General features: G+C 35.7%; 1 pseudogene; it reads left to right on the top strand.

Moving 5' to 3' along the window:
- On the top strand, window positions 1-23,272 carry LOC132169511 (uncharacterized; annotated as a pseudogene).
- The last annotated feature ends 825 nt before the right edge of the window (window positions 23,273-24,097 follow it).

The following is a 24,097-nucleotide window of genomic DNA, read 5'->3' as shown; positions in this document are numbered from 1 at the left end:
ATGGCAATACTCTCAAACACCCCCGCTGATTCTATTGTATGGAAAGAGTCTGATAAAAGACTTGAGTGGTTTGCAAGTGATTCCCGCAACGTGCGGCTTGGTTTAGCAAGTGATGATTTTAACCCATATGGTAATATGAGTACAACATATAGCATATGGGCAATAATGTTAACGGTGTACAATCTCCCTCTGTGGATGTGTATGAAGAGTCCAAATTTGATGTTGTCCCTTTTTATCTTTGGACCTTCAGATCCCAGAAAGAATATTGACGTATATTTGCGGCCATTGGTTGATGACTTGAAAGACTTATGGAATGAAGGCATACGCGTGTATGATGCATCAAAGAAAGAGACATTTCAATTGTATTCGACATTACTATGGACTATAAATGATTTTCCCGCATATGGAAAATTATCTGGGTGGTCTACAAATGGAAATCTTGCATGTCCAGTATGTAATAAGGATACATTATTCAGGTATTTGAAGTATGGGCATAAGGTGTGCTTCATGTGTAATCGTCGGTGACTTTCTCAAGAGCATCCATGGCGCAAAAGATGAGATTTGATCGATGGTACAGACGAGCATAGATTGGAACCGAAAAAATTGTCTGCAAGTCAATTGTTGAAACAACTAAGGGAGGCTGAGGGCTTACAATTTGGAAAAACAAGCGGGAGAAAGAGAGTACACAGATGTTGTGTTGTGGTGTACAAATTTAATTGTACTCGTAAGCGCACGAGTCGTGTGCAATATAGCGTGTGTGCAAGTGCGAGGTCGATCCACAGGGAATTGTGTTTGTGAAATTTAATTTCTATCTAAATCAATTATATCTTAACCTAGTTCCAAATTATTTTGATTTTGAAAATGAACAAACATAAACTAAATAAAATAAAAATAATCAAAACATAAACGACTAAGGTTTTAGAATTCACCTCACCAAATCAAAGCATACATTCTCATGTTTTCATTCATGCATCCGACAAACAATTAAACCCTATATATGTTCTATTGTTTTTTATAAACCAATTGAATCATTCGATGAATCCATCTCTATTACAAATCACAGCGAACATCCAATTGAGATCAAATCATCTACAGTATCTGTAAATCACAATGGATATAAGTCTCAATCAAATCATTCGATGTATCCGTTGGATGAAACACAATGAATATCCAACGTTTTCACGATTTACAAACAACAATCAATCACAATTTTGTCACACAATTGAATTGAAACGAACATACATTACATTAAACGACAGATTTGTACGAACAAAACATAAAAATATAAAACTAATCAATGGCGAGGCTTCATCTTCAACCTTAGTTGAAGAATTAGCCTCTCATGACAAAAGAAATCATAAAGAACTAAATTACTTCATTAAAATTAAAAACTTACAAAAGAATTCGAGTTCCAAGCTACAAAAGCCCAGAAAACACGAAAAACGACCAAGATCGGCGCCCCCAGCGCGTCTCCGTACGTTTATAATGGAAAAGAATGATATTTATAAGCTAATTTTAGGGTTTTAGCGCTGCCAGGTCGGCCGAGTGTGCTCGATCGCACTCGGGCAACGTGTTTTCTGTTGCGTAGGGTGCGAGTGCGCTCGATCGCACTAAAAGTGCGATTGATCGCAATTCTAGTAGGAATTAGCTTACTCTCGTGAAATATGAATTTGTAGATCTTTGAGTTAGATTTCTAATGACACCAAGATCGCTTCAATCTGAGCTATACAACTCTAGATATGGCATTTTTAGTGGGACTCATCGGGTGCGAATCATCGCTCGATCCCAATTTGCTGCCAATGCTCCATGAAGTATCTTAAGCTCCAGAATTAATGGAATGAGTTGCAAATTTCACCTTAAAGCCGCATTTTTCTCTTAACAGCCTGCAAATCACTAAAACACCAAAACTAACCAAAACATCAGAAAATAATAAAGCTAAAGGCTTAGCGAATGCAAATTAAGGAATCCAAATATGCAATATTTGGCACTCATCAAATACTCTCAAACTTACATTTTGCTAGTCCCTTAGCAAAACAAAATGAAAAATAAAATGAAAGCAAGAAACACATGTCCGCTGTCATGGGAGAGACGATTGCATTTAGCATATGCAACAAGCCTTTTAAACCCTTAGGCATCCCTAGTGGACGAGTGAAGTCTCGTGAGGGTTTAACAGAAATGATACCCACAAACATTTATGCACTATGTTATTTGATAAACACAATTTCCACACAAACACAAGGTTCTCACATCATGAGCAGGCTTAACAAAGTAAACACCACAATCAAATCATCAAGCCAACCACAAAATCATTCAACTCAAAGGTGGAAATTTGAGACAACACAAGCTCCAATAGGTGCAAAGTGAGACTAACACAAAGTTAAGAGGCTTCAATTTTTCTCAAAGTTTGGTGTACCTCAAAATTCATAGGAATTCACACAGATGAAAACACCAAAGGCTTAGATCAAGACATGCATTTTTTTTAAAAAAATATATTATTTATTTATTTTTTTTTTTATGTGTAGGCTGTGCAATGTTTGGCTCTCTTAAGCTTGCTAATTGATCTATGTAACGAGTGTTGGGCCAGTGACTCCCAAAGCAGATGGTTTTAGGGCACTAGATGTAAAACATCCCTAAGGCTTAATTACTCAAGTCAAAAAGGCTACGAAGCCAAACTAGCCATACAATCAACCAAATTGAATTTCTCATCTTTTTATGCAAACACTCAATGCTTAGTGAGGCATGAGGTCCGGTTACTCAATGAAAAGCTCAAACTGATGATGACACTTTTTTTTTTTTTTTTAATCTATCCTCAAGCCAAGGTGTCATTAACACTTCATCCTCCAAATCACAAGGCACAACCTAATAAATCCAAATCTCATACCTCATAGACTTTATGCTAGTGTGCTTGTGATAATCAACTCAGAAATGTGAAGTCTCTCTAATCCACCAAATGAGTCCAATGACTCAGATTTCTAATGATATGTAGTGTTCAAAAAGTTAAACACACTAATGACATGCAAACCACAGCTATGATGTAACTCATGCCCAATCAACAACATAGCACAATTTTTTTTTTTTTAACAAAACAAACAGATAAAAACAAACAAAAAGACACAAACAAACAAAAAGACAATGTGTTTTTCCACACCCCCAAACTTAAATGACACATTGTCCCCAATGTGGCAAGAGATACAATACCGTGGGATGAGGAAGTTCGAGTGTGCAAAGGCCAGGGCATCCCCCAAACTTGAACACCAAAACACCTGTCAAAATCTAACAGCAATATTTCCTCATAGAAACAAAAATCAAAAGATTACTTGCTGATAGAAACAAAAAGAAAATGACACAAAATAAAATAGGGAAGAAATTTTACAATGCTTTCCCCGATCATTTGGATGTCCAACCAATCCCTTCCACCCTTTCTTCTTAAGAATTTGATATCCCTCTGGAAGGATGTTTCGCCATCTTATGTAGCCAACTTGCTTGCTCCGAAGGATCTTCTTGGGACGATGGTTCCTAGGTTTGCTCGCTTGTCTGCAAAGATCCTTGAGAGTCTTGGCATAAAATGGCTCTTTGAGACATTGAATAAGTGGAGCTTGGGGTTCATAGAATGTCTCAAGAGGGATTGTGACGAAGTAATGAGCTTCAGTACTCATTTCCTTGTCATTGGACATACTTGGAGTTGGCAGGGGATCAATTTGCTCAACTTGCTCCTCTTTTTCTTTCTCCTCATGGTTACCCATAATGAAAGGCTTAGCTGTTGATGAAGATGATTTAGATGATGATATCTCAGTGGTTTCCCCATTTTCAGTTCGCATCTTAGGAGTGGAGTCCAATAAGGCATCAGCTTGCTCAAGTAACTTGTCAAGGTCTAGGTCACATCCAAATTGAGCAAAGCACTTTCCCACTGGGTACTCCAGACTTGGCTCATCAACAGTCTCCTTATCTTTTTCCTCACTCCCAAGTATGGTGATGGTTTGAACATGCTCATGTGCAGACTCGCTAGCATCTTCCTCATCAATCATGTAATGGTTAATGAATGGACAATCATCTATCCGATGAGAAGGATGATAACAATATGAGCATGACTTATGAGGTGCGTGAGTGTGAGGAGGTTGGGTATGGGCACGCCTAGCTGCCATGAGTTGGTTTACTCTCTCCTCTAAGTCATCGACATGTGCAGTTGGAAAATGTTGCACTAATGACTCTTGAAGAGGGTAATTGCAAGGTGAAGGCATGGAAGAATGGTTATTGAACTGCGGATATTCATGATGGTGCAGTTCATGAGATTGGGGAGCATAATTTCTCGTAGCATGAGCTTGCCACGAGAAATCATAATGGTTGCTCCAGTCTGGGGTGTAGAAATTGGAAGTTGATTCAGACTCCGGACTAGAGAAATTTGTGTTCATCTGGTCATATGATGGAAAATTGTCCCCAAGATGGACAATTACCTAAACTATGATAAGGGCTGGAGCAGTATGAACATGGTCCATGTGGGTAGAAATAGTGAGGGAAGTTGGTAGGAGCGGGTGTCCTACAACTAGGGGTAGCATTAAAATTACCTGGAGGAAAATTCATGCTTATCCTTACTCTTTAAACAAAATACACTTCCACATGAAGCATTAACCAATTTTATTATTTTTTTTGTTGGTTTTTATTTATTTATTTATTTTTTTTTAATTTTTATGGTTAGAAGAAACAAAACATAAACAGATAGAAATAAAAATAAACAAAAATTGCAAAAAGAAAATGAAACAAAAATCTACCTAAACTAGTATAAAAATAAAATCAATTTAAACAAAAATCAATTTTCACAAAAACAAACAACTCCCCAAAGGCGCCAAAATTTGGTGTACAAATTTAATTGTACTCGCAAGCGCACAAGCCGTGCGCAATATAGCGTGTGTGCAAGTACGAGGTCGATCCCCAGGGAATTGTGTATGTGAAATTTAATTTCTATCTAAATCAATTATATCTTAACCTAGTTCCAAATGATTTTGATTTTGAAAATAAAATAAAAATAATCAAAAGATAAACGACGAAGGTTTTGGAATTCACCTCACCAAGTCAAAGCATACATTTTTATGTTTTTATTCATGCATCTGACAAACAATTAAACCCTATATATGTTATATTGTTTTTTATAAACCAATTGAATCATTCGATGAATCCATCTCTATTACAAATCACAGCGAATATCCAATTGAGATCAAATCATCCACCGTATCCATAAATCACAATGGATATAAATCTCAATCAAATCATTCGATGTATCCGTTGGATGAAACACAACGAATATCCAATGTTTTCACGATTTACAAACAACAATCAATCACAATTTTGTCACACAATTGAATTGAAACGAACATACATTACATTAAACGACGGATTTGTACGAACAAAACATAAAAATATAAAACTAATCAATGGTGAGGCTTCATCTTCAACCTTAGTTGAAGAATTAGCCTCTCATGACAAAAGAAATCATAAAGAAACTAAATTACTTCATTAAAATTAAAAACTTACAAAAGAATTAGAGTTCCAAGCTACAAAACCCAGAAAACACGAAAAACGACCAGGATCGGTGCCCCCAGCGCGTCTTCGTACGTTTACAATGGAAAAGAATGATATTTATAAGCTAATTTTAGGGTTTTAGCACTGCAAGGTCGGCCGAGTGCACTCGATCGCACTCGGGCAACATGCTCGATCGCGCTCGATCGATCGCAATTCTAGAAGGAATTAGCCTACTCTCGTGAAATATGAATTTGTAGATCTTTGAGTTAGCTTTCCAATGAAACCAAGATCGCTTCAATCCGAGCTATACAACTCAAGATATGGCATTTTTAGTGGGACTCATTGGGTGCGAATCATCGCTCGATCCCAATTTACTGTCAATGCTCCATGATGTGTCTTAAGCCCTAGAATTAATGGAATGAGTTGCAAATTTCACCTTAAAGCCGCATTTTTCTCTTAACATCCTGCAAATCACTAAAACACCAAAAGTAACCAAAACATCATAAAATAATAAAGCTAAAGGCTTAGCGAATGCAAATTAAGGGGTCCAAATATGCAATATTTGGCACTCATCATGTTGAATTGGAAGAAGAGAAGTATTTTCTCTGAGTTGCCTTACTGGTCAAGCTTGAAACTACGTCACAATTTAGATGTAATGCATATTGAGAAGAACATATGTGAAAGTATCTTAGGTACGTTGATGAATATTGATGGGAAGACCAAGGACATAGTCAAGGCGCGAAGAGATTTACAGTTGATGGGTATACGTAAAGAATTGCATGTGCAGCCCAATGGTGAAACTTATAGGATGCCACTTGCGAAGTACAACCTTGACAAGAGATGAGAAGAAGAGTTTATGTGAGTGGTTGAAATGTGTTAAATTTCCTGACGGGTATGCATCTAACATTGGTCGATGTGTGAACAAGGTTCCTAGTAAAATTTTGCGTATGAAAAGCCACGATTGTCATGTCTTCTTATAGCGCTTGCTTCCTGTTGCAATTCGAAATTTCTTTACGTTGGAAATACAAACAACATTTACCGAGTTCAGTACCTTTTTTACGCAGTTATGTGCACGGACGTTGAAAGTTGATATCCTGAAACAAATGAAAGTCGACATTGTAATAATTTTATGCAAAATGGAAAAAATATTTCCGCCAGCTTTTTTTGATGTTATGATCCATCTAGTACTTAATTTACCTCGGGAGGCCGAGCTTGCCGGTCCTGTACAAACCGTTGGATGTATCCGTTCGAACGAGAACTTGGAAGATATAGGAAGTGGACGCGTAACAAAGCTCGTCCAGAGGGGACTATTGCCGAGTGTTACCTAGCTGAGGAGAGCTTGACCTTCTGTTCCAGGTATCTTCGGGAGATTGAGACAAGATGGAACCGTGAATGAAGAAATGTTGACGTTGATATTGTAGAAATGAGCCAGCGCTTGGATGTGTTCTCTGTAACGCCCCGATATTTGAACTAGCAAATATCGAAGTCGTGACGCTGCAACTTTAGAAAATACAATCTTACAGCGGAGTATGTATATTTTTTTCTTTTTCTATGACCTAGGAATAACTTACACAACACAGTTGAGCTGACTGAAATACCTCGAGGTGATATATTATTAAATAAAATAGAAACATGGTTTTCATTACAACATATGTACACACTAGGTGTACCAAATATATGCCACAGACGGCACCTAAATTAACATAGTAATATCTATTAAGTTTACACACATCACCATACATAATAAAAGCGATTAACATAAATGAGACTTGCTCCATAGAGTAAGCATAAATCCTGCAGCAGATGGTCTATCAACCATCAAAACCAGTAAAAGGACCATCGTCCTCACTTTCTATCCCTGCATCAAGATCTATGTAAAGATGACGTTATCATATTTACATAGGCAAACAAGTGAGTAATCTATTTTCCTAGATATAAAGACTAAAAAGACTAGTTTGAACAAATAAGATTAAAGACTAAAATATATAATAATGAATGAGTTGTGAATGCAGCGTAATGACAGATTAGTTTGTGTTTTATGATAATCTTTCTTCAGACCTCTTCTCATGAGCTCTCAGCCCGCTTACGTCCGTTATGTCCCTCACACTTTAGAGGTTTACCTGTTTGGTGCTGGCAACTACACCGCCCCAGCTTAGTTATATATTAGGCCTGTTGGACGGTTATATACCCCCATCCACTGAGATACCGACAGTTCCTCGCGGCAATCCACCCAGCTTGTTCTTAAGGTGGCTATCTTATCAGCCCATTTTATTAGACACATTATGCAGCAGTTGTATTGCAAAATTATATTCATAAGACAAAATAAGAATTCCTACAACAATAAAACAAAGCTAGTACTCAGTAAGTATATCCATACTTACACTCCTTAGTGTAGTATTCTGCTCCACTTCTGCATACATACAAACAATACTTAGTTCATTCTCCAATAATATCATTGTTTAAAGACCCTCATCTTTTTATATTTATTTATTATCCGTCACTTCATCTTTACTTACTCATTTTATTATATTAATCTAAGATAGTTACTTATAACTAGCTTTATGCCTGAATTCATTTTTGGTGACGAGGCTAATGGCCAGTATCACTAAATACAAACAAGTATTATAAATAATATATATAAAACATGACTCATATTTTGGAGATGAGACCAATGGTCCGTACCTACCAAAGTATGAATCAAAATTTAAATGACAATAAAAGAAATGACTGAATGTAAATACTGAATTCATATTCTGGGGATGACCGCCAAAAATATGAATTAAAATTTAAATGACATAAAAGAAATAACTGAATGTAAATAATGCATATTTCGGGGATGAGATCAAATGGTCCTTACCGCCAGAAATATGAACAGAAATTTAAATGACATAAAAGAAATGACTGAATGTAAATACTATAAAGTAAATAATATATAGATAATATTATAAGTCCTTAATTGATTTTGTCCACTAACTCTTTATTATTAATTCACTTGTATCCATTACTTTATTTTACATTATACGCTTATTGGGTCTTTAAATAATTAAATGAGAACAAGTGATAAAAGCAATAAATCATGATATTTATACAAGAAACACTTACCGAAAAATCCTTAGAAGTAAAACTCCACAAAATCTTCTCTAGGTAGCTAGTTTAGAAAAACATTTGAATACTACAAGAAAGATTTTAGGCTATATGGTTTTTGACTAGAACTAAGAAATAAAATGAAAGGAGGAGCAAACAATTTTACTTGTTCTAAGATTGTAAAAACTTAAGTGAAAGTGAAAGTGACTATAGCTTAGGCTCTATTTATAAGAGAATGAATGGTTAGGATTTAAGTTTAAACCTTTGATCTAAGGGTTGAGATGGATTTAACCAAAAGAATGAACCTAGTCCATATTTCATGCTCTATACCAAATAGTATTTTCGTCCAAAATGAGGGCAGTGTATTCTGATCCATTTTTCAATGTCCAAACCTACTCCGATTGACATGAAATTTTGAGAGTAGATAGAGGACTCCGAGACAAACATTTTATATTTTTGGTTCGACTTCATCCGAGTTCGTTTGAGTCTATTTTTGGCCTATACAAAGTTTCCAATTCAACTTAGGCTTTAACTATTTGCATTCCCACTTGGCCACTTGTCTTATTAAATCATTATAATCATGATATTTACTATAACCATCATTACTAGAAGACTTTAAGCTTTCAACAAAGGTGGCTAGCCTTGATATCTTTCTTTAGCAGTTTTAATCTCATTTAGACAGTATGAAAATTAAGACACTGCTTTTTAGGCTAAAAAACTGAAAAGCTTCAAATTAATTTATGACTTCGCTAAACACCAATATAAATAATTTATTCACTAGATTGGGTTTGATTATGCCCATAAACATATTAGTGAAGCTAAATTTTTAGAATTGAAGTAATATACATAAGAGGTCAAAAATCAATGTAATATACCTTTAACACTAAATAGTTATTTAATATCATTAATCCACATATCATTGTTCTAATTTATCGATTATATTTTTAATCTATTTAATATTATTTAAATAAGAGTTTTAAAATCTAGGTCGTTACATTCTCCCAACGAGTTCGGCCGTTAGGAGTAGCTAAATTAGTAACACTGGATGCTAATGATTTGATAGGGCACGATAGTATGTGCTTACCAACTGTAACGAAACGGCCTCATATTTGGAGTAAGTTTAGTAATGGTCTTTGTGTTTTACCTATTACGACATGTTATAATTTTAGCGTTGATGATCATTTACCAATACGTTTATTTTTCATGTAGTGAACATTATAATATGAACAAAAGAGAAGGCGGCCGTGACATTGAAAAAAAGCATGAGGCTAACTTTGAACGTTGGTTCCATAAACGTTTATACAATAGTGGGCGTACTGCAGACAATGGCTCAAAACAATTATATGATCTTGCATGCGGGCCTGATCGTCATGTTAGATCATATAGAGGTTGCATCATGAATAGGGTTAGGTACCACACGAAAGAATGTGCAGAAACTCGTACTACCCAGAACAGTGGTATTTCTGTTTCAGGTGAGGACGAAACCTCAATAACGGAGTATTATGGTGAGTTAAAAAATATTCTAGAGTTACGTTACCCTGGCCAAAATCTCGTGTACTTGTTTGAGTGCGATTGGTGGGACACTGGGAGTGCAACAGGAGTACGAATGGACCAAGGCTTCACGATTGTGAATACTTCTCGTAAATGGTGTGAATCCGACCCGTTCATCTTAGCATGTCAAGCTTCGCAAGTGTTTTACTTGGATGATCCCAAATTGGGTGGTAATTGGAAAGTGGTGCAGAAGTGGATCAATAGAGACATCTATGATATTCCAACAGTACAAAAGGGAGATAATACAGAAGATGACCAAAGACTCAGTGATGACGTATACCAGGAAGGTGAATGTGTTGGGGGTAATATGGTCTTTGTTGATGAAGCAAATGTTGAAGCCTCCACTCAATTACGTAGAGATGATGCGATAATAGCAATTGATGAATTATATATTCAACTTGATGCAAGCATGTTTGCCAACGATAACTTGCCGGACGAGGACAATGATACAAACTTTGATGAGGAAGAGGAGTTATCTAGTGACAACGATATAGACTCTGAACACGAAGAGGACTTTGAACACGAACAATCATCTTCAAGTAACAGTGATACAGATTCTGAATATGAATCTGATGATGAAATGTGTTGAACATAAGCTCACATTTGGTGTAAGTACAAAGTGTATTAGCATATTTAATGAAGTTGATGCTCTCTCTTTCTCTCTCTCTCTCTCTCTCTCTATATATATATATATATTGTGGTGTTTTTTTTCTTTTTTACTAGCATGATTATTGTATGTTTGTCAAAAATATTGAACATGCTATATGGTTATAATTTGACTAATATAATTTTTTGATTTTTGAGTTGTTAGCATATTGATCATAACAATGACAACAACAGGACGCAAACGTGTTCCAGCAGCACGAGGCCGAGGCCAAGGTCAAGGTCGGGGCCTTATTGACGAGCATGAGAGTCCAACTCCCAATTCTGGGTTTGGTGATACAGATATACAATTGTCGCCCTCGCCCCCCTTCCCCTTGAGTTAGTGGATGGGCATCCTTCACACAAGTCTAATAATTCTATTCACTCAGTGGCAGAATTGGATTCACAGGGAGCCGCCCTTACTGCATCTTGTAAGTTCATGAATTATATATTTATGAAATGTTATTTTTGTATTATTTTGGTTTGTTATAGACATTTGACAATATACTTTTCCAAATATAACTTACTACGCTACCATGTTTTGCGTAACAGCTACCACGTCTGTCAGAAGTGTAAGGGGTAAGGCCAAGTGTAAGAAGTTGAGTGACCACGTACTTAAGAATGGTTCCTTAGTGCTAAACATCCCAAATAGACACCGGGCACCTGTAGGCGAGAATGCAGCATGGTTTGCAAGCAAGATTTGGGAGATTATTTGTAACATGTGCGAACTCCATCACGGTGAATGGAAAAAGGTCCCAGCTGAGGAAAAGAGCAAGTTGTTATTTCATGTTCAAGTATGAATATCAATGTAATGTTTAAGAATATGTTTCGTATGAAAAAAATAATGTGACACATTTTTTACCATTGTTTTCTTATCTATTATGTATCAGTCAAACTTCGCACTGAATATGGGACGATACGAGCACATCAAAGCTGTTGAACATAAATTGGGTCGTGCATATGCTAGGCTTCATTCGAACTTGTATAGGGACCATTACAAGAAATATTTTGAAGGCATTCATAAAGATGATGATGAGGGGATTGCCAAGGCTAAGGCTATTAGGAAGGAAAAAGTGCCAGCAGGGTATGGACCTAAACAGTGGAACCTAATATGTGACTTATTTGATGACGCTAAATGGAAGGTAAATATATATCATTATACTGATTCGAAAATTCAGATTGATATAATTTGCATGCACTTGAAGGCATTTTATGAATAATTGTGTTTTTTGTTTTTTCTCCAAATTTCATAGAGAAAGTCTGAATGAAATATAAAAAATAGAAGCAAATTGGAAACAAAGCACACAGCTGGGACTTGTTCATTTGTCAACGTCATTTACAAAAAGGTAAGTATCTCATAGCATAATTTAATGAAAGTAACATTATTTACTGTAAACTTTGATTATATGTATTATGTGTAGGAACAAGAAACAAAAGTGAAGCTCAATCCTGTTGAACTATATGAGGCTACCCATACAAGAAAAAATGATAAAGAGTTTGTGAACGCCAAATGCAAAAGTCTATATGTAAGTAAATGTTTACGCTCCGATCATTAAGTTGATTAGTGAAGCACATGAATAATAAACTTGCATGAAGTATATATTAAACTAAGGCCAACTATGACTTGTGCAGCTTCAGATGCGAGAATTAACAACCAGTGAGGCCTTAGAGGAAGGTAGTGTGGAGGGAAGAAGTGTGGAGGACCGAATGGAAGAAATAGTCACACAAGTGCTAGGGGGCCGACGATCTGGGCACGTTAGAGGAATGGGATGCGGTCTTATTCCTACCCCTTTAAGTACTTCATCTCAAGCGTTCGCCCACTTCGACAACCATGACAAGTGTAGGAAAAGACAAGAAGATACTCAAAGCGAGCTTCAACAAACTAGAATCGAACTTCATCAGACAAGGGACAATCTACAAGCCAACGTTGAGGAAACGAACAAATTGAAAGCCACTGTTGAGTTCTTAATGTCACGTATTGGAGGGTTAGTGAAACTTTACCTATGCATTAATTTTACAAAAACACACATACTAAGTAATCATTAAAAAGCTTATTGATCATTATATGAAATTCTATTCTTCTTAGGTCTGGAGGCAGCTTGATTGGAGGTGAATCAAGTCAAGCCAACAATTGAGGGAGCTTTGGAATAACCATTTATTTAGGATATACTTTTTGATACCATCTATTTGGGATATATTTTTTGATACTATGTATTTGGATAGTTGTTGGTACTTTCTATTTGCTACAGTGGATTTGGGTATTTGTTGATCGTGATCTGTTTGGTAATGTATATTTGTTGGTACTTTTTATTTGGTTTATATTATGTTAAGATATTCGCAAAATTTTTGGTTCAAGAACTTTTGAGTTAGTAAATCTCCCTTGACATGTTTATCAAGGTTAAAGAACTTTGAGTAAACTGATAAGTACCAAATATTGCATATTTAGACCCCTTTATTTACATTAGTTAATCCTTTAGTTGTGTCGTTATTTAATATTTTGTGTTAGTTTTGTATTTTTAGTATTTTGTAGGTCGTTGAAGAAAAACTACAGCTTTAAAGGGAAAAATGCGAAGTTTGGAAGAAAGCATACTTTGAGAAGACCTAAATGATGTGGTTAAGTCTAACCAAATCCAAGAAAAGGTTAAATCAGATTAAAGTTCAGGTTGGATAAGATTTCGGATAGGATTCAAATTCAGATTCTACACACATCTTAGTATTTTGACCATAACTCTCCGGTCAAATATCAGATTGAAGTGATTCAAACGGCATTAGAAAGCTAGCTCAAAATACTACAATTTGTTGTGAAATAGAATTTCGTAATTCGGACGGTTTCTATGTAAAAATCGCCCCACAATTAAGAGACACAAATTTGGACGAATCCTAGTCCGATTTCAGACTTCTATTTTGACTGGGAGACAGACTTCTGAATTATCTAGGTTTACTTGGGCTTCTAGGACTTCCCTAAGCCTATAAATAGACTTCTTTGCATTCAAGAAAAGACACACAATCCTAGAGAGCAAAATTCTTTTGTTTAGTTTTTCTTTAGGTTTAGGTTTAGGTTTAGATTTTATTTTTATGTGGAGCTAAATTCCCAACTAAGGTTGGGGATGAAGCCTCACCGATGAAGAACAACATCACTTTTATGTAAGTTTTTATTATTCTGATTTTATTGGGTTTTTATATTTCAATTGTTTTACTTTTAATCAATTGTATGGAGTGATTCTTGGATATCTCTTGTGATTCAAGGATACATGTGATGATTTGAGATAATTTCATATGATTGATTGCTTGGCTTTTAACTCATAAAAATTGGATATCCCTTGTGATTTGTTCTACGGATACATCTGGTGTTTCAATTTAATTTGGATTCCTTTTGTGATTTGGTCAATGAATGGATACATGGGATGGTTTTGATTAATTCTTTGAAGTATAGTAAAACATATCTATGATTTAATTTGTGAGAACTTCGGATTACTATTGATGAACATAAAGTATGTTGTTATGATTTGGTGAGTGTGAATTCCCAAACCTTAGTACCTTTATTCTTAGATTTACTTATTTTATTTAGTTTATGTTTATCCTTTAATTTTCAAAACTCAAAAGTCAAAACCCTTTTGGAACTAGATTAGGATTTAATTAGTTTAGATATAAATTGCTCTTTCAAAAATACAATTCTCTGTGGGATCGACCTCGCACTTGCAATCCATTAAACTACAATTGATTCGTGCACTTGCGAGTTAAATAAATTTGCACAACAAGTTTTTGGCGCCGTTGCCGGGGAATTGTTCAATTTTTGAAACCAATTTATTTCTAAATTAGTTTTATTCTTCTACTAGTTATAATTAGGATTTTATTTTTTCTGCAATTTGTTTTGTTTTATTCGTGTTACTAATAAAAAAAAAAAAAAAGATTGTTCTTGTTGTTTTTTGTTTTGTTTGGCTTGTTTTACAGTTCTGCCGCAGCACCTTCCGCACATCAGCGCGATCAAGCGCACTCATAGCAAAAGCAGTAGTTCCGTAGATCTTTGCCAAAAATTTATTTTTGGTCCTTTTTGTGAGTTTTTAAATTTTAGTTTTCATTTTTTTTATTTTTTTTTATTTTTGATTTTTTTTTGTGTTAGTTGTTCTTTTAGTTTATTTTATTTTTTTTTTAAAAAAAAATTTGATTAATGTTTTATGTGGGATATCTGCATGCTAAAAAGTGAGGGGAAGCATGAATTTTCATTTTAATGATTTTAATGCATCTCCTAGTTGTAGGACACCAGCTCCTACCAACTACCCTCAAAATTTTTATCCACATAAGCCATGTTCATTTTGTTTCAATCCTTATCATGAGGAGAACAATTGTCCAGATCTGCGAACTGAGGTCAACGACTTATGGGACAAATTAGATCAAATCAGAGCAGCTAGATCTAACTTTTCATATGAACAAATGAACACCAGTTTCTCTAGCCCGGGGTTTGATTCAAATTTCAATTGTTATAACCCAGACTGGAGCAACCAATATGATTTCTCAGGATCAGCTCAAGCTACAGGAAATTATGCTCACCAATTTGATGAATTGCATCATTCAGAATATCCACAGTTCGATCATCAAGCTCAACCTCCTGTTTATCAGTCTACCACTCAAGTGCCTGCACCACAGTCATCACTGGAAGACATGATGAAAGCATTTATACAATCAATGGATAAGAACATACAAGAGATAAAGCAAGATATGAAGAATACTACCGTGAGCAATTCCCAAGATATACAAGAGCTAAAAGGTTTCACCAATCAAGCCGTACAGGAGATGAGGAATTCCACCATGGCTAACAACAGAGACATACAAGAACTTAAGCAGGCCATGACCAAGATAGAAGGACAGATCAGTCATCTAGTTGCTGACTTCAACAGAATAGAGGAAGAAGAGCTTCAAAGTCAGCTGATGGCTGAAAGGCACGACATGATTGATGAGGATGATTCCAAAAATTCTTATCATGAGCATGCCCAGGTCACCATCACACTTGAGAGTGAGGAAATTGTGGATAACAAAGAGGAGGAAGAGAAAGAGGAGCAAGTTGAGCACCCTGAGCAAGTTGAGCATCATGAGAACAGTGAGTCACCAACAAATCCTGACCTACCCAGTGACATGGAAGTGAGTACTAAAGCTCCCGCCTACATCACTGTCCCTCTTGAGGCACATCAGGAGCCATCTTATGTCAAGATATTCAAGGACTTGTGCACACAAGCACACAAATCTAGGAACCACTTTCCTAAGAAGATCTGTCGAAGCAAGCAAGTCTACATAAGATGGCGAAATATCCTTCCAGAGGGGTATGAAGTTTTGAAGAAGAATGGATGGAAGGGATTGGTTGGACATCCGTATGATCGGGGAAAGCGCTGTAAAGTTTTCTCCTCCAGTTTATTTTCTGCACTTCACTCCACAAATTCTTTCTTTCCTTTCTCATTACATGTTATTTTTATTTGTTTTTGTTTCTAACAGCAATTAATCTTTTGATTCTTGTTTCTATGAAAAAAAAAAAAAAAAAAATTTGCTTTTAGTTTTTGTTGATGTGTTTAGTGCTTTGAGTTTGAGGATGCCTCGCTTCCTTTTTTCACACCTTTGAGATTTCCTACTCTGCATCGTAGCTTTGGTACTATAAAAGTCAAAATTGGCATCAACCGAACCGGAACCGAAACCGGAAAACCGGGAAACCGGGGTCCCGGTTTCGGTTCCGGTTTGAAAAATCTAAAAACCGGGTACCCCGGTTCTGGTACCGGTTTTTGGTACCCGGTTTTTACCGGGAATACCGGAACCGGGTTTCCATTTTATTTAATAATATTTATATATTATTATATTTATATATTAATATATATATTATATATATTAATATTTTTTACACTTAGGTTTAGGTTTAGGGTATTTTAAAAAATTAAATTTTTATTTCTAAGGCCCAAATAGGCAAAAATAATGATTTTTTAGGATTTTTGGACTTTTTAAGGCTTATTTTTTAATTATTTGGAACAATCACAACAAAGCCCCTTTAATTTAGACAAAGAAACTAATAGATTTTTTAAAAAATGGGCCAACTTATGAAAAAAAAATTGGCTTATTTTAGGCCCAATACCTAAAATAAGCCCAAAAATCAATTTTAAAAAAAAACCGGTTACCGGACCGGGTAATACCGGAACCGGCCGGTAACTGGGACCCCGGTTAACCGGGGTCCCGGTTCCGGTTCCGGTTTCTCAAAATTGAGAACCGGGGTACCCCGGTTCCGGTTCCGGTTTTAGGCCAAAAACCGGGAAACCGGACCGGGTTGACACCCCTAATACTACACATTGAGGGCAATGTGTAATTCAAGTTTGGGGGTATGGAAAAACACTTTGTCTATTTATTTTTGTTCTTATTTGTTTATTTTTATTTGTCATTTTGTGTTAAAAAATTTGAAAAAAATAAAAATAAAAAATTGTGCTATGTTGTTGTCAAGTTTGAGTTAAACTGTAACTGTGATTTACATTTCATTTGCTTGCTTAAAGGGTTGAACAAATTATTATGTCATTAGGAGTCAGAGTCCCTTGACTTATTTTTGGATAAAAGAGATTTAACTTGTTGTGAGATAAATTTTCATGAGCACATTAGCATGTTTTTTTATGAGGTATGATGTTTAAGCTTAGGCTTGTTCGCTTTGAGATTTGTTGGATGACCTATTGATGAATAACCATTGGCTTGCAAGATATAAAAATAAAAAAATAAATAAAAAAGAGAAGGAAAAAGAAAAGAAAGATCATGTTGAGTTTTTCACTGAGTAACCGGACCTCTTGCCTCATTAAGCATTGAGTGTTCGCGTCAAAAGGTGTGAAGTTCAATGTTGATTTATGATATGGCTAATCTGAATTCGTAGCCTTTTTGACTTAAGTTAATAAGCCCTTAGGGATGTTCTACATCTAGTGCCCTAAAGTCACCTGGCTTGGGAGTTATTGGCCTAACACTTGTTACATGAGTCAATTAGAAAGCTTAAGGGAGTTAGACATTACAGAGCCAATAAAAAAAAAAAAAATGCATATCTTGCCTTGGTTTTATCATTTGATAGAGATTTTTACAAATTTTATGGAACTTACCTTGAGTTTAAACTGAAAGCTTCATAATTATATGCTAATTACACTTTACACATTTCAGAACATATGAGGTCTCAATTGTCCATTTATGAGTAATTTGATTTTGGATTTCCTTTTGACTGTTATGATGGTGTTTGTCTTTTTAAGTTTGCTCATGAATAAGAACCATGGTTTATGTGAAACTTCTTTCTTGTTAACAACATAGTACACAATGTTTGTGGGTATCATTCCTGTTAAGCCCTCACGAGACTTCACTCGTCCACTAGGGATGCCTAGGGGTTTAAAAGGCTTGTTGCATATGCTAAATGCAATCGTCTTTCCCACGAAAGAGGATTTATGTTTCTTGCTTTCATTTTATTTTTCGTTTTGTTTTGCTAAGGGACTAGCAAAATGTAAGTTTGGGGGTGTTTGATAAGTACCAAATATTGCATATTTAGACCCCTTTATTTACATTAGTTAATCCTTTAGTTGTGTCGTTATTTAATATTTTGTGTTAGTTTTGTGTTTTTAGTATTTTGTAGGTCGTTGAAGAAAAACTACAGCTTTAAAGGGAAAAATGCGAAGTTTGGAAGAAAGCATACTTTGAGAAGACCTAGATGATGTGGTTAAGTTTAACCAAATCCAAGAAAAGGTTAAATCAGATTAAAGTTCAGATTGGATAAGATTTCGGATAGGATTCAAATTCAGATTCTACACACATCTTAGTATTTTGACCATAACTCTCCGGTCAAATATCGGATTGAAGTGATTCAAACGGCATTAGAAAGCTAGCTCAAAATACTACAATTTGTTGTGAAATAGAATTTTCGTAATTCGGACGGTTTCTATGTCAAAATCGCCCCGCAATTAAGAGACACAAATTTGGACGAATCCTAGTCCGATTTCAGACTTCTATTTTGACTGGGAGACAGACTTCCGAATTATCTAGGTTTACTTGGGCTTCTAGGACTTCCCTAAGCCTATAAATAGACTTCTTTGCATTCAAGAAAAGATACACAATCCCAGAGAGCAAAATTCTTTTGTTTAGTTTTTCTTTAGGTTTAGGTTTAGGTTTAGATTTTATTTTTATGTGGAGCTAAATTCCCAACTAAGGTTGGGGATGAAGCCTCACCGATGAAGAACAACATCACCTTTATGTAAGTTTTTATTATTCTGATTTTATTGGGTTTTTTATTTCAATTGTTTTACTTTTAATCAATTGTATTGATTGATTCTTGGATATCTCTTGTGATTCAAGGATACATGTGATGATTTGAGATAATTTCATATGATTGATTGCTTGGCTTTTAACTCATAAAAATTGGATATCCCTTGTGATTTGTTCTACGGATACATCTGGTATTTCAATTTAATTTGGATTCCTTTTGTGATTTGGTCAATGAATGGATACATGGGATGGTTTTGATTAATTCTTTGAAGTATAGTAAAACATATCTATGATTTAATTTGTGAGAACTTCGGATTAATATTGATGAACATAAAGTATGTTGTTATGATTTGGTGAGTGTGAATTCCCAAACCTTAGTACCTTTATTCTTAGATTTACTTATTTTATTTAGTTTATGTTTATCCTTTAATTTTCAAACTCAAAAGTCAAAACCCTTTTGGAACTAGATTAGGATTTAATTAGTTTAGATATAAATTGTTCTTTCAAAAATACAATTCTCTGTGGGATCGACCTCGCACTTGCAATCCATTAAACTACAATTGATTCGTGCACTTGCGAGTTAAATAAATTTGCACAACATAAACCACCCAAGCAGGTTCTCTCTTTAATATGTTTCATGAAGAAACACATTTTTAGTATCTTTTTCTCTATCATGTTGGGTATCATTCTCATTGTCTTTGATATTATATATTGGTTCATTGTGGTAGATTACTCAAATTGCTTATGAGGATGAATTGGCAAGGAAGAGGATGCAGATAAGTACTTTATTTTGGGTTTTGGAATTTTGCTGGCCATGGATTGTAAAACATATATTTAATAGTTTTCTCCCTTGGCAGGTTTGGTTCATGGGGCAGTTCTCACATATTTTTGATGATTTTGATGAGGTTAGTCATTTTCAATTACGTTTTTTGTGGGCATTTACATTAGTTTGAAGATTGTTGTCTGATGTGGTGAAGTAGTGTTAATGCATAGTAGTCTTCTCCAAAAGGTGTTAAACTTTTAAACTTTGCCAGTATTTGTGGTTTTCAGCTTGTGTTTCCAATGATAGGTGTCGTTTTGTAGTTTTAAGCCATTATTCATGATATGTTTGGCCTTTATATTATATCATTTTCATAATTATAGGATAAAGAGGTATAAGATCATATAAAATTCAAAAATCACCATTTTTTCCCTTTACATTCTCAACAAAATAATGGAGAATCTGAATTTTCGCTTTTTTCTTTCTCTTTCCATTTCCTCTTGGTCTCTTTTTCGACCCCATAGATACTACTGTTTTGTGCTTTTTCTTCTACTAGGAGTTGTGATTTGTTGTGTGGCAAAACAAACTATGTTATGTTATGTTTGTCCCCAAAGTCTGATTTCGTCGAACATGTAGTGTGCAAAATTGTAACGAAGATAATTGATTTCTTCTACTGGTTGATAGTTTGTCTGCCTCTGAGCAAGATCACATCTTTGTGTGTTTGTAGGTGGTTTTGTCTGAGTTATTCTGTGAGAAAGAACCTTGAGTGGGCATTTGGGTCAGAGCTATTGCCTTCAGTAATGGGATAAGTTCATTTTTAGTAGTTCATGAGAACGAACCTTGTTCAGGTGTTTCCTTAATTAAATGGTGGGTACCAGTTCAAAGTCCCTTATTTATAACGATGGATTGATTATCATGCATGATGTACCTGCATATCGTTTTTGAAATGTAACATGAGAATGAAATAATTGAAGGAGGAGGAAATGATATATGTCTTGGCTTCATTTGGGAAAGACGAGGTGATGTCTAAACAATACAAGCCTCCAAGCTTACAAATAGCTCAAATAAAGAAGATTTAGAAGAAAGGAGCTTCTGCAAGTACTACCAAAATGACTTGTCAGGATTAGAGTTAAAACATATGACATTATGAGTCCTTGCCTAAAGTTAAAATGTCATTTTGAGTGTTGGATAAGTGTTAAATAGTGTATATCATAGTTTCCAAAGTATGGGTTGTGTGTCTTGTGGACTACAATGGTTTCAACTTTAGCATTATCCCCAAAACAAGGAAAAGTTCAAATGTAAGAGTTTACGTTATAATAGGTAGGTCTGTGGTGATCCCGGTTGCTATACTCTTAAGAACCTAAATGTCTTGCATCTTTGATTTTGTGGGTATTATTCTTGCTGATTTTGTAGGTCTTTATTTTCCTTTTTCGTTTTCACTCAGACCCTTTAAGAGAAGTATTCCGTTGATAATTTTAGCAATCTTGTAATTCTTGACTCATGAGTAAACGTCCATTTGCTAGCAATCAAAATCGGAAGGCCTGGGTACCGGGTAACAAAGCAGTTTGATCCAGAGACGAAGCAGAGGTCTCTTCTTTTCTAGGTGCGTGTTTAGTTATTCCTTTTTTATTTTCCCTATTGTGTTTTGATTGTATACATATTCTCTTTCTTGCTGATAAATTGGTAATGAAGAATTTTGTTTATGGATATAACGGCAGTAAGAGAAAGATGATAATAACAATATTTTTCTGGTAAACATTATTGTGTCTCAGATTGAATATCCTAATATTGAAGACCTTGCAAAACCAAGACACAGGTTTATGTCTTCTTATGAGCAGGTGGGCCTCTTTGTTTCTTTGAACTAGATTCTTACCTGAAATTTTTCACATGCTTCTATTGATTTTTTTCTCTATATTGCAATGCACTTGACTAAGTAATGCTCAATTAATTGTTTTTTCAAGACGAAATGATGTTCTAACTTCTTTTTATCACTTCTCAATGGATACAAAGGGTCCAACCCTTCGATAAAAGATACCAATATCTTCTTTTTGCAGCTGATCCATATGAGATCATTGCTTTCAAGGTAAATCAATCATATAATTGTACATGCTTTTGATCAGCATCTTATTATTTAAGTTTAGATGTAGCTATCCACCCTCAATTATAGGGTCATTTGCATTCTGTGCGTAAATAAAATAATTTTGCTATCAACACTTAACTCTAGATTAATATGCAACGTCCACTACACCATCCAAATTAGGGTTAAAATTAATGTAATAGTGGGCAGATGAATGGTGGGCTGCACTAAGCTGTCAAAATTAATAGATTAGTGCCTTTTAATATGTAATGTCCTCCCTACATCATCCCCCAACTAATATGTTAGTTTTGACACTCATTTGGAGAAGGTAGATTGGATATTGAATGACCCCATAGTTTAGGGTAGATAGCTGAACTTAACCATTTCATTTAGTTTCAAGAAATTTGATTGGTTATGCTTGTTATTTTCATTTCAGGTTCCTAGCACAGAGATTGACAAAACCCCTCCCAAGTTCTTCACACATTGGGATCCAGACTCTAAAATGTTTACGGTTAGTTTGTTTAATATTTGCTCAACTGCTTCCAATGTTTTTAGATGTGATTTGGCACAAAGATTGACAGTTTGATTGAACAGTCTACCTGGTCTGAGTTGTTTATAAGTCACTGGACTAAAAACCTTCTGTAACCTAGACATGTCATTTGATTACCAGTGGGTCAGCTCTTGGTCTTAATTCTCATTATAGCTCTCTCTCTCTCAATTTATTTTGGCACCTACTGACGCAACCAAGTAGACCAACTTAGCGCTGGCTGAATTGGGCTGGACAATCTTTTCTTTCTCTTTCATAGGCCACTTGCTAGTTTCGTTAAAATACACTGAATTTTCTTTTTTCAAGTTTTTTTGTTGGTCTGTTCCTGCTAATGGTAACTTATCTTTCCCTTTTTTTTGTGTCTGTCAATGTGAAGTTGCAATTATATTTTAAAATCAAGCCACCAGAGGCAAACAAACCTCAACCTGCCCCTGCAGCCAACGGCACAGCGGCCCCTGATGTCCCACCAAGGCCTTTGCCACCACCACCCCAAGGTCCATCCCCACCACTTCCTCCAACGCAAGGAAGTCCACCTGGTGCACCTCTTGGAAATCCTCCTAGAGCCCCTCCTCCAATGCCCGCTTCATTCCCACCACCACCTCCTTTAGCAAATGGCCCTAGGCCCATGCCTCCTGGTGGGACTCCACCTGTCCCTCCCCCACCTCCTGTTGGTAGCGGCACGAAGGCGAATTTCACTCCTGGTGCTAGGCCTCCAATGCCTCCCTCACATGGTTTTCAAGCCCAACAGATGCAAGGCCAGGGTGTTCGTCCACCGCCACCACCTCCTAGCATGGGGCAACATGTCCTCAGGCCACCCTCATCTCAATAAGCAATTCTCTATGTAGTAGTTGCACCAGAACTGTGTTCGACTACTCTGCTTCGATATCTAGCTACGTCCAAGCCGGTACTTTGAAATGTTTATTTTGCTATATGTCTTTAAAGCTTTGAGTATCTTTGTGACTGCAGATATAATATGATTGCCCTCACATGTTTGCTATTTGTTCTCTCTCTCTCTCTCTCCCTCTCTCATAGAGGAAGCTAACATTTATTGTAACTGGATTAGGACTCACTAGCTCATAGATAAGTACCAAGTTAGCACTTACGAGTAAGTGCTTCAATATTGCTAAGGGACACCAAACTTATGCTAATGAATGGGTGGCTAGAGTTCTTTTTATTCTTGATTCTCTAGAGAAACTCTTTATATCACTGCAGGTAATGGAAGATAAATCTTACTATTTTAGACAACCAACCTTAACAATTTGTCAATCAATTCAAAGAGTTCAATAAAAGAGGAGGCTTTCATGTGAACAAGCATGTCAGAAGGAAAAAAAAGAAAGAAAGAAAGCTTTAAACGAACTATATGTACATTGATGTTTTGAATTTTTTAGCCACATTTATCTTTAGTTTCACTCAAAACAGAGTACAATATTTTTACTCTTGTCATGATTAATAGATAAATTGTTCAGGACACATTCAATAAATAACAGGATCCAGTTATAGGAGGCAGCTTGCTTTTGACATACACAACTGGCTATGTTGCTCCTCTCCTTTTGCTCATAATTAACATGTATTGGTGGGACTGTTACTGATATATGTTAGAAATATTGTGGTTAGGAGTTAGCAAGCTCAATGTTCTCTGGTTCTGCGATCGAGCGCAAGTGGAGTGCGATCGATCGCA

This window comes from Corylus avellana, chromosome ca2 (assembly GCF_901000735.1).
Source record: "Corylus avellana chromosome ca2, CavTom2PMs-1.0".
In the NCBI taxonomy this organism is placed as follows: domain Eukaryota; kingdom Viridiplantae; phylum Streptophyta; class Magnoliopsida; order Fagales; family Betulaceae; genus Corylus; species Corylus avellana.
The sequence above is the reverse complement of the archived record's forward strand: the minus strand, read 5'-3'. Positions and strand labels throughout refer to the sequence as shown.